Raw genomic sequence first — 12,166 nt, forward strand, 5'->3', positions numbered from 1 at the left:
AAAAAATTTTTTAAATTAAAAAAGGTTTTTTCCAAAAAACCCCAAAATTGGGTTAATTTGTTAACTCAGACTCTTCTTGCTGAAGTTATTGCTAGGAGCAAAGCAGTTTTCCATGATACAAATTTTATATCAGCGGTGCTGGCTGGTTCAAAAGGAGGCAGCGTGAGTTTTTCTAAAACAAAATTGAGATCCCAAGTTGGTACCAGTGCTCTCCTTGGGGGTCTTATGTTTTTTGCTCCTCTGAGGTACTGTCTTAGTAGAGGATGTGAAAAATAGGAGGTTCCATATTGTAATGAGCTGAAATGGCAGAGGCATGGATTTTAACTGATAAGACAGGCCTTTGTCCAGCATCTCAGTTAGGTATTGTAAAATCTGAGGTATATTTGGAACAAGTGGTTTGAGCCCTTGTGCCAGGTTCCAAGCACAGAATCTCTTCCATTTTTCTTCATAAGATTTCCTAGTGCTGGGTCTCCTGGCTTATAAAATGACATCCATAACAGCTTTAGAGAGAGGTGCAGTCTGAGTGGCTAGATTATCTGCCATGCTGCCAGATTTAAGGTTCTGAGTTGACTGTGCAGAATCTGATTGCTTTGTTGAGTCAGAAGATGAGGAATTTGAGGTAAAGACCAAGCTGGGCCTTGAGACAAGCTCTTTAGGATTGGGTACCAGTGCTGGCGTGGCCAGTCTGGGGCAATCAGGATCATATTTGGCCTTTCTTGTCTGACTTTAAGGAGCACCTTGGTAAGAAGAGGCATTGGAGGGAAGGCATAGATTGTCAGGCCTTTTCCAGCTGAACGATAGAGCATCCACTTTTCATGCTTGAGAGTGATAAGTTCTTGTGCAGAATTTCTGTAGTTGGCAATTGTGAGGGGAGGCAAAAAGATCTATGTCTGGGCATCCCCATTTCCTTGTTATGCTGAACACCTGTGGATTTAGTTTCCATTCATGAGGATCCATGAGATTTCTGCTTAGTCTGCCAGTGTATTTTTTGTTCCTGGCAGGAATTGTGCCTGCAGATGTACTTGACAGGTCAGTGCTGTGTTCCACAAAGTCATGGCTTGCCTGCAAAGGGGGTAGGAATGTGTCCCTCCTTGCTGGTTTATGCACCACATAACTGTGGTATTGTCCGTCTTTATTAGTAGTTGTCCTGGATGTAGTAGGTCCTTGAAAGTTGTCAGGGCATTCTGTACAGCTAGCACCTCTTTCTGATTAATGTGAAGATGCATTTGTTCCTTGGGCCACGTGCCCTGAATACATTTTCCTGCCATATGTACCCCCCAGGCATAGTCCGATGCATCCATTGTGATGGTCTGTCTGGCTGTGGGTAAGGTGAAAGGCTGTCCCTTGTTGTGGCGACCGGCCTGGGACCACCATCGAAACTCCTGTTGTAGGCAGGGAATTAAAAGTTATGATTGTCTCTAGGCTGTGACAATGTTGAGTCCACACACTTTTTGGATACCATTGTAGTTTCCTCATATGCAGTCTTGCATATGGAATTAGTAGAATGCAGGATGCCATGAAGCCCAGGGCCTGCAGAATTTTTCTTGCAGGGAGCTGGGTTTTTGTTGCCATCATTTGAAAGTAATGAGTCAGTTGTCTTTGTCTGGTGTGAGATAAGCCATCTGGGCAGTTGTATTTAAGCTTGCACCCAGGAATATTATCTCTTGAGAGGGCACTAGTTTTGATTTATTTTCGTTTACTGTGTACCCTAGGAAAATTAGTTATCTTTTTACAAACGCCAGATGCTTTAGAAGAATGTCCTTGCTCTGCTTGAATAAGGCAGTCATCCAAGTAGAGATATATTTGAATTCCTTTTTGTCTGCAAAATGCAATTACTGGTGCCAGGCATTTTGTGAAGACCCTGGGCACAGTAGATAAGCCAAAGGGCAGTGCAGAGAATTGGTAATGCATTGAGCCTGCTATGAATCTGAGGTATCTTCTGCAAGATTGTCTGACTGGGACCTGCAGGTATGCTTCCTTGAGGTCGAAAGTAACTAGCCAAGCTTTCTTGCCCAGCATGGGTAGAAGTTGCTGTAGTGTTAACATTTTGAAACATCCAGGAAAGTACTTAGGATTGACAGGTCCAGTACTGGTCTCCAGGCTTTGTCCTTTCTGGGTACTAAGAAAAGTCTTGAGTAAAACCCTTGCCCCTGTTCCTGCTGTGGTACTCTTTGAAGAGCTAGAGCTCCCATGTCAATAAGAGCAGCAATTTGTTTTTGTGCCTCTGCCCATTGGTTTGTGGCAGGTCCGGCATACCTTTTGATTTTGGAAGCGTGTGAAAGTGGAACCTGTAACCCTGAGAAACGATATTCAGTACCCATTTGTCCTGGGTGATTATGTGCCAATTTTTTGAGAAAAGTGCTAGCTTTCCCCCTAGGGGTGCTGCCAAAAGGCAAGTGCTTGGCATCTGTAGAGGGAAGTCATTGGGACCGTTTCTTATAAGGTTGTGATTTGTCTTCCCCTCCTTTGGGGGCTGAAGCACCCCATTCTTTAGGTCTGTAGGAGCCTTGGGGCTGTGATCTGCCTCTTGGGCGCCTGTATCTGCCTCTGTGGTCTGACACCGGAAAGGACCAATTTTTTGAAGGCCAGTTTCTGCTAAATCTAGGTGGTTGAACCTGTAAGAAATCCTTTACTGTCTGCATTGATTTTGCTTTACCCTCCATTTTCTTTAACACCTCTTCTGCCTTAACACCAAACAAAGTATCATGCTGTAGTGGAGCATCCAATAATTTTACTTTAACATGGTCAGGTAAACTTTGTTCTTTCAACCAAGCATGCCTTCGAATAACAGAGCCTGTAACTCGGCTCTACAAGAAGCCTCTAATGAATTAAAACCACATTGTTCAGCTGCATGCAATAAATCCTGCATTTCCTTACTGTCAGGACTTTCTGAATTTGAAACCATTTTCTGTTTTAACAATGACATGAGGTACTGTTGATATTTAAGCATGTGAAACTGGCAATTTAAAGCCCTTACAGCTAAAGTAGCAGAAGTGTAAACTTGTTTTCCCCCATCTGTCCAGAGCTCTGGAATCCCTATCCGAGGGGACAGGATTTTTAGCAGTGGAAGCCTTAACCCCTTTAGGACCCTGAGAAATTGTTTTTGAATCTGCAGCAGGGTTTTTGTAAAGAAATTTATGAGAGTCCGGGACAATGTAGTACCTGTCTGGCTTGACTGGTGCAGGAGGGGGTAAAGAATCAGGAGGCAGGCTCGATTCAGAGAAAACATCAACAATATCAAGCACAGGGGGGATAGCCAGGGGCCTGTGCTGAAGCAATAAAAGAAAGTCTCTGAGCCTTTTCTTGGATTCTGAATAATCCTGGCTCTCCCAATGGAAATGCTCCCTCATGGTGTGCAGGGTTTCCCCAAAAGAATAATCCTCAGGCGGAGAGGCTGAAGGTATAGACTCTTCTGCATCAGAGTCCTCATAGGGAGGGAGAGAATATCCCAGATCAGAAGAGGAATCAGAGGAAATAGAAACCTGGTCAGAGGAATCATAGTCAGTGTCTTGCCTAGGCCTTTTGTCAGGAGGGGGATGGGAACCCCTGATTAAAGTAATTAGGTCTTCGGCCATTTTAAGCATCTGTTTCTTTGGCATGGATGACTTTTCAGGAGAATGCTGTACTCGTTTCCTTGTCTTTAATGGTGTTTTTGACTTTGCCTTGGCTGTTGTAGTGGGCTTAATTGTAAGCTGTGAAGGTCTGAAAACACCCATAGAAGCCGATGCCTGCTCAGCAGCTCTGGACCCATCTGAGGGAATAGTTTCCGTAGGCCCAATACCTTGAGTTTCCACAGGCCTCTGTGTCTCCACGTAGCTGTCGGTTACGGCCTGTGGCTCTGAGGTAGCAGGTGTCAGGGGCTGCGAAAGCACCTCACTGAGAACTGGCGACTGGCCTCGAAGAGGCTTCATCTGTTTTGGACCTTGGATGCCTGCCCTTTTCTGTCTCTGCAATTTTTTTTTATAAATTCCAGTCGTCGGTTGTTCCGACATCATTATGTAATTAAACCTTCAGCAAAAATAATGTAAAGCAAAATCAAACCGACGTTTAATAGTGCGTTTATTGAATCTAGCACAAAACCGACAACTGGTAACGTCGTGGTCAGGGCCTAGGTAAGGAATACAGTAAGAGTGAAAGTCCTTACGAGTATTTGCTTCCCACAAGAAATACAATTAACTTTTACTGACATCGGTCTGGAGCAAGGAATAGTTTCCCCAACGGGGTACTTAGCTTTATTGAAGACTTCGGTTCTGAAACTCAATTTTGAAAATCTCAGGAGTCGGCCGACTGGCACTTGCGAACTGCTTTTGCTTCGGTCACCGCGCGCCAAGAAAGACTGAAGAAAATGGCATCGGTTGCATCTTTTATACCCCTGGCGCAGTGACGTCAGAGAAGAGGCGACAGCAACCGACGCCGGACCAAGACTTTGGAACTCAGGCCGACTGCAGGTAGCCTGCCAGCAGGATAACCCAAGTGTAATGACTGCAACAGTGAAACACAAACATCTCCCTGAATTCGAAGTAATAAAGTCCACTGCTTAAGATCTCTGCATTTCCTGTGGCTGCTGTTTGGGGGGCGGGGTCTGCTTCCACGGGGCCTAGGCTGGGCTGGTTTACTGGGAGCAGGAAAGGACCAGTGTTTGGAGGGACAATGCCTGCTGAACCTACAAGAAATCCTTAACTGTTTGCATAGATTTTGCTTTTTCTTCCATCTTTTGTAAGACCTCTTCTGCCTCAGTTCCAAATAAGTTATCTTTGTGCAAGGGGGCATCCAACAATTTAGATTTGACATGGTCTGGCAGGGGCTGTTCCTTAAGCCATGCATGCCTTCTAATGACAGATCCAGTGACTGCTGCCCTGCAAGAAGCTTCTAGGGTGTCAAAACTGCAGTGTAAGGTGTGTTTAGTTACTTAAATCTTTAGATTCTGCCCAAGCAGGAAAGAAAGACTTTTGGTTCAAGGAGTTCCAAGGTATGTTGCTGAAATTTCAGCATATAGAACTGACAATTTAGTGCCCTGATAGCAACAGTAGCTGAGGTGTATACTTTTTTACCCCATCTGTCCAACGATCGGGAATCCCTGTCTGAGGGGGTGGGATTCTTACCAAAGGTTGCTTTAATCCCTTTAGGCCCTTGAGAAATGACCTCAGGATCAGCTGTAGGATTTTTAAAAAGATGTGTGTGAGTCAGGGACTCTATAGTACCTGTCTGGTTTTCAGGGAGCAGGAGGGAGTGCGTCAGGAGTCGAGCCAGACTTGAGGAAAAGATCCTCCACAACATCCAGGACTAGGAGGATGGCCACGGTTCTGTGTTGTGGAAGACTTAGGAATTTCTCGAGTCTCTTTTTAGAATGAGGGTAGTCCGGACTCTCCCACTGGAAATGCTCCCTTAAGGTATGCAGGGTTTCCCCACAGGAAAAATAGTCTGGAGGAGATCCTGAAGGAATGGAATCCTCTAAATCAGAATCCTAATAAGTGGAGAGGGGTTGCATGTCTTTACATTCAGATGATCAGATTCATCTGACTCTTGATCAGACAAAACTACAGGGGACAGATCTATTTTCCTTTTGGAGGGGGTAGCTTGGCTTCCCCTGATCAGCATAAGGTCTTCCACCACTTTAAGCATTTGCGACTGCGGCAAGGTAGCAGGTGGCTGAGAGTGGGTAGTCTGTTTCTTGGGTGCGGCTCGTACCCTGGGCCTAAGAAACTCGGTTGTTTTTGAAAGAAAGGTGGTCGCGAAAGACAACGTCGGTTTGTGTCTAGATTCGGTAGTGGGAAGGACTTCCTTGGAAGACTGTGCCTGATCAGCAGTTCCAGACCCATCCAAGGTAGAGACAACCGCAGGATCCTTAGTCGAAGACGAGTTCTGTGGTATACCGGACTCCAAAAGGGTCTCGGTAGCGGCTTGCAAATCAAACAAGCAGGCATCAGGGGCTGCGAAAGCACCTCAGTGAGTACCGGAGAACTGACTACTAGCTTAACGGAAGCATCGGTAGGTTTGGACCTATGTGGTCTGTCTCTGTCTTTATCTTTACTTTTTTTGGAAAATCTGCTGTCGGATGGCTTACCAAAGTCATACCGGAATTAGAGGACTGTAAGCAACAATATCTGGCTACAATAAGGGCCCAACAACAAATAGTTCAGTCGTTGAACAAAGCACAGAAGCGACAATGGGGGACGTCATGGCCTGGGCCTAAACAAGTGACGCAGTAAGAGTGGAAGTCTCTGTGTGGTATTTGCTTTCTATAGGTGAGACAATTATTAACTTTTTCTGACATCAGTTAGTGCAAGAAAAAAGGATCCCCAACAGGGTACTTAGCTTTAGAAGACTTCAACTTCTGTTCGGTAGACGAAACTCCGGTAATGGGCCGAACGGCACTTGTGCAAACTGCTTCTGATTCGGGCTCCATGGCAAGAAAGACTGATGCAATGGAGTAGACTGCCTTGCTTTACACTACTGACGACCTGATGTCAGTCCTCAAGCAACAGCAACCAAAGCAGAAATACTAAATCTCTGGTATTCGGGCCAGCCGAGGGCTACCCTGGCAGGGATAACTCAAATGTGATGACTGCAACAGTGAAACACGAAGAAAGTACAGTTGTGTACACTTACCAGAGTGTATTCACTGTTGCAGTCATTACACTAGGGTTATCCTGCTGGCAGGCTACCCTCACTCGGCCTGAATTCCAAAGTCTAGGTCCGGCGTCGGTTGCTGTCGCCTCTTCCCTGACATCAGTGCGCCAGGGTTATAAAAGATGCAGCCGACGCCATTTTCTTCGGTTTTTCTTGCCCCAGATGTCAGGTGCCCCAAAAGGGTAGGCTAAAAATATGCCAATAAAACATGCATGCACCAAAATATATTATACCTTCATCTACAAGCAAATACACCACATAGGTTGTATAGATTAGAGAAGTGCAGACAAGTTCCAGCAAAGATATGGGGGATGGTGGGTGGGTAACCTGGACTGCAACAGTGAATACACTCGAACATCTACATTTATGGTAAGTGTACACAACTGTACTATGTTCTTCGTGTCTCACTGTTGCAGTCATTACCATTGGGTTGAATCCCAAAGCTATGGTTGGGAGGCTGGAGCTAAATAGCAGCCCTGGACTTAGAGTGGCAAATTATAGTGCTTGGTAAAGGTGTGTACTGAACTCCAGGTAGCAGCCTCTAAAATGTCTTTGGTTGGTACTCCCCTGAGGAAGGCTGCTGAAGTGGCTGCTGCTCTGGTTGAATGTGGCCTAATGCCCTTAGGCACTGACTTGCCATGTTGAGAATAGCAGAAATGAATGCAGTGGTCTACCCACTTTGAAATAGTCTGCTTAGAGATAGCCTTTCCTTGTGATCCTGCAGCATATGCCACTAGTAGTTGCTCTGTCTTTCTGAAAGCTTTGGTTCTGTTCAAGCAGAAGCGCAGCTGTCTGTGTATGTCCAAAGAATGCAGAATTCTCTCCCCCTTATTCTGTGGGTTTGGATAAAAATTAGGCAGATGAATAGTTTGGTTAAGGGCCACATTGGACACTACCTTAGGCATAAATGCCGGGTTTGTCCTCAGAGAAACCCTGTCTGGATAAAAAATTATAAAAGGTTCCACAGCCATGAGTGCCTGTAGCTCTGAGACTCGTCTGGCAGAGGTTACTGCTAGGAGCAGAGCTGTTTTCCAAAATAAAAACTTTATACATCAGCTGTAGCGGCTGGCTCAAAAGGAGGCAGGGTGAGTTTTTCCAAGACATACTTGAGGTCCCATGCAGGTATTGGTGATCTCCTTGGAGGCCTCAAGTTTTTGGCTCCTCTGAGGTACTGCCTTAAAGGATGAGAAAAGATTGGTGGCTCTGTATTGTAAGAGCCAAAATGGCAGAGGCATGAATTTTAATTGATGAAAAGGATAGGCCTTTGTCCAGCATCTCAGTTAAGTATTGCAAAATCTGAGGAATATTTGGTACAGTTGTCTCTATTCCTTGTGCCTGGTTCCAAGCACAGAATCTCTTCCATTTTCCAGCGTAAGATTTTCTGGTACTAGGCCTTCTGGCCTCCAAAATGACATCCAACACAGCTTTAGTGAGAGGCGCATTTTGTATGACTACATTATCTGCCATGCTGCCAGATCTAAGGTCTTTAGTTGGCTGTGCAGGATTTGATTGTTTTGTTGGAACAGTAGAGGAGGTATCTGAGGCAAGGTCCAAGCCGGGCATTGAGACAAGTTCCTTAGGATTGGATACCAATACTGGCGGGACCAGTCTGGGGCAATCAGTATCATCTTTGGCTTCTCGTCTGACCTTTAGGAGTACCTTGGGGAGGAGAGGCAGTGGAGGAAAGGCATATACTGCTAAGCTTTTCCAGCTGAAAGACAGGGCGTCCACTTTCCATGCTTGTCTGTGATAAGTCCTTGTGCAGAATCTTTTTAGTTGGTAGTTGAGGAGAGGCAAACAGATCTATATCCGGGCATCCCCATTTCCTTGTTATCATGCTGAAGACTTGTGGATCCAATTTCCTCTCGTGGGGATCCATGAGGTTTCTGCTTAGTTAGTCTGCCAGAGTATTTATCTTTCCTGGCAGGAATTGTGCCTGCAGATGTACTTGGTAAGTCAATGCTGTGTCCCACAAAGTCATGGCTAGTCTGTAAAGGGGGTAAGAATGAGTGCCTCCCTGCTTGTTTATATACCACATGAAAGTGGTGTTCTCTATCAGTAGTTGTCCCGGATGAAGTAGGTCCTTGAAGGCTGTCAGGGCATTCTGAACAGCTAGCATCTCTTTGTGATTGATATGTAGATGCATTTGGTTTGTGGACCATGTGCCTTGAATACATCTTCCTGCCATGTGGGCCCCCCAGGCATAAATCTGATGCATCCGTTGTTAATGCCTGCCTGGCTGGGGGTAAAGTGAATGGCTGTCCCTTGTTCTGGTGACAAGCCTTCGCCCACCATGGAAACTCCTGTTGCAGGCAGGGAATGAGGGTGATTGTTGTTTCCAGGCTGTGGCAATGTTGAGTCCAAACACTGTTTAGGTACCATTGAAGTTTCCTCATATGCAGTCTGGCATACGGAATTAGTAGAATGCAGGATGCCATGAAGCCCAAAGCCTGCAGAATTTTTCTTGCAGATAACTGGGCCTTTGTTGCCAACAGGTTGAAATAGGTAGTCAGTTGCCTTTGTTTGTCTGGTGTGAGATAAGCCATCTGGGCAGTTGTATTTAAGCTTGCACCCAGGAATATTATCTCTTGAGAGGGTACTAGTTTTGATTTTTTTTCGTTGACTGTGTATCCTAGGGCTGTTAGAAATCTCTCTACAAACAGCCAGATGCTGTAGTAGAATGCCTTGTTCTCTGCTTGAATGAGGCAGTCGTCCAAGTAAGGATATATCTGTATTCCTCTGTCTGCAGAATGCAATTACTGGTGCCAGGTACTTTGTGAAGACCCTGGGCGCAGTAGATAAGCCAAAGGGCAGTGCAGAGAATTGGTAGTGCATTGAGCCAGCTTTGAATCTGAGGTATCTTCTGCATGTTTGTCTGACTGGGACATGCAGGTATGCCTCTTTTAGGTCTAAAGTCACAAGCCAAGCCTTCTTGCCCAGCATGGGCAGAAGTTGCTGTAGAGTCAACATTTTGAATTTTGGTATATCCAGATATGTGTTTAGAATAGATAGGTCCAGTATTGGTCTCCAGGTCTTGTCCTTTCTTGGTACCAAGAACAGTCTTGAATAAAATCCTTGTCCCTGCTCTTGCTCTGGTACTTGTTGAATGGCCCTCATGTCCATGAGGGATGAGACTTGCTTTTGTGCCTCTGCCCACTGATGTTTTGGCAGGTCTGGCCAACCGTTTGTCCTTGGCAGGGTATGGAAGTGAAACTTGTAGCCTTGTGACACTATGTCCAAGACCCATTTGTCCTGGGTTATTATGTGCCAATTTTGAGAAAAAGTGCTAGTTTGCCCCCTGAAGGTGCTGCCAGAAGATAAGTGCTTGGTGCAGGCAGGGGGAAGTCATTGGGACTGTTTACTGTAGGGCTGTGATTTGTCTTCTTCACTTTTGGAGGTAGAGGCACCCCATTGTTTAGACCTGTACGAACCTTGGGGCTGGGATCTGCCTCTTGGGTGTCTGTATCTGCCCCTTTGTGATCTGTCGGACACTGGAAAGGACCAATTCTTTGTAGGCCAGTGTCTGCTAAATCTTGGAGGCTGTACCTGTAAGAAATCCTTAACCATTTCCATAGCTTTAGCTTTGTCCTCCATTTTCTTTAACACCTCTTCTGCTTTAACACCAAACAAGGTATCATGCTGTAATGGAGCATCTAAATTTTGCTTTGACATGATCAGGCAGATTTTGTTCCTTTAACCAAGTATGCCTCCTAATGACAGAACCCGTAACAGCGGCCCTGCAGGAGGCCTCCAAAGAATCAAAGCCACATTGCAAAGTATGTTTTCCAACTTGTTCAGCTGCATGCAATAAATCCTGCATTTCTTTGTTTTCTGCACATTCAGAATTTATCAACATTTTCTGTTTAAGCAGTGACATAATATATTGCTGATATTTGAGCATATGAAACTGACAATTTAAAGCCCTTACAGCCAAGGCAGAAGTGTAAATCTTTTTCCCCATCTGTCCAATGCCCTAGAATCCCTGTCAGAGGGGGTAGGGTTTTTTGCAGTGGAAGCCTTGACTCCTTTGGGACCCTGAGAGATATTTCTGGGTCAGCAGCAGGGTTTTTGAAAAGGAATTTATGAAAGCCAGGAACCATGTAGTACCTGTCTGGCTAAACAGGAGCTAGAGGTAAGGAGTCAGGGGTCAGACTGGACTCTGAAAATACATCATCTACAATGTCTAACACAGGTGGAACAGCTAGGAGCCTGTGTTGTGGTAGTAAAAGGAAGTCTCTGGTCTCTCAGCCTTTTCTTACATTCTGAAAAATCTTGGCTCTCCCAGGGGAAATGTTCCCTCACGGTAGGCAAGGTTTCCCCAAAAGAGTAATCCTCAGGAGGAGAGGCTGAAGGGAAAGATTCTTCAGCATCAGAATCCTCATAGGGACGAAGAGAGTATTCCTGATCAGAAGAGGAATCAGATGAAATGGAAACCTGATCTTAAGATTCATATTCTGTCTCTTGCCTAGGCCTTTTATCAGGTGGGGGATGGGAACCCCTAATCAATGTAATTAAGTCTTCGGCCATTTTGAGCCCTGTTTTTTGGGCATGGAAGCCTGTCCATGAGGCTGTTGTACTTGTTTCTTTGTCTTTAAAGGTGCTTTAGTCTTTGCCTTTGAAGCTGAAGTCATTTTAATATATAATTGAGTAGATCTGAAAACACCCTCAGAAGCTGATGCCTGCTCAGCAGCTCTGGACCCATCTGAGGGAATAGTCTCCGAAGGTCCAATACCTTGAGCTTCCAGCAGCCTAGTCGACTCCACATGGGAGTTGGTAGCAGCCTGCGGGTCTAAAGTAGCGGGCATCAGGGGCTGCGACGGCGCCTCACTGAGAACCGGTGATTGGCTTATAAGAAGCTTCGTCGGTTTTGGACCTCGGATGCCTGCCCTTTTCTTTGCGTTTCTTGTGAATTCCGGTATTCGGATGGCTATCCGATGACATCGCATAATTAAATCTTCTGCAAAAATAGTGTAATGCAAAATCATACCGAGGCTTAATAGTGCGTTGGTTAAATCTAGCACAAAACCGACAACTAGCAATTTCGTGGTCAGGGCCTAGGCAAGGAATACAGTAAGAATGAAAGTCCTTATGAGGTATTTGCTTCCCACAAGAAATACAATTAACTTTTTCTGACATCGGTCTGGAGCAAGAAAAAGGTTTCCCCAATGGGGTACTTAGCTTTTAATGAGGACTTCAGATCTGAAATTCGAACACGAAAATCTCAGGAGTCGGCTGACCGGCACTTGCAAACTGCCTCTGCTTCGGGCACCGCGCAGCAAGAAAGACTGAAGAAAATGTTGGCTGCATCTTTTATACACCTTGGCGCACTGATGTCAGGGAAGAGGCGACAGCAACCGACGCCGGATCTAGTCTTTGGAATTCAGGGCGACTGAGGGTAGCCTGCCAGCAGGATAACCCTAGTGTAATGACTGCAACAGTGAAACACGAAGAAAATCATCCGAGCTCTCCTCAGAGTATGACTCACAGGACTGATTAGAAAAACCCTGCACATGTCCCCTCATCTTACTGTCCAGAT

This window comes from Protopterus annectens, chromosome 8.part0 (assembly GCF_019279795.1).
Source record: "Protopterus annectens isolate FY-2018-M chromosome 8.part0, PAN1.0, whole genome shotgun sequence".
NCBI classification, from domain to species: Eukaryota; Metazoa; Chordata; order Ceratodontiformes; family Protopteridae; genus Protopterus; species Protopterus annectens.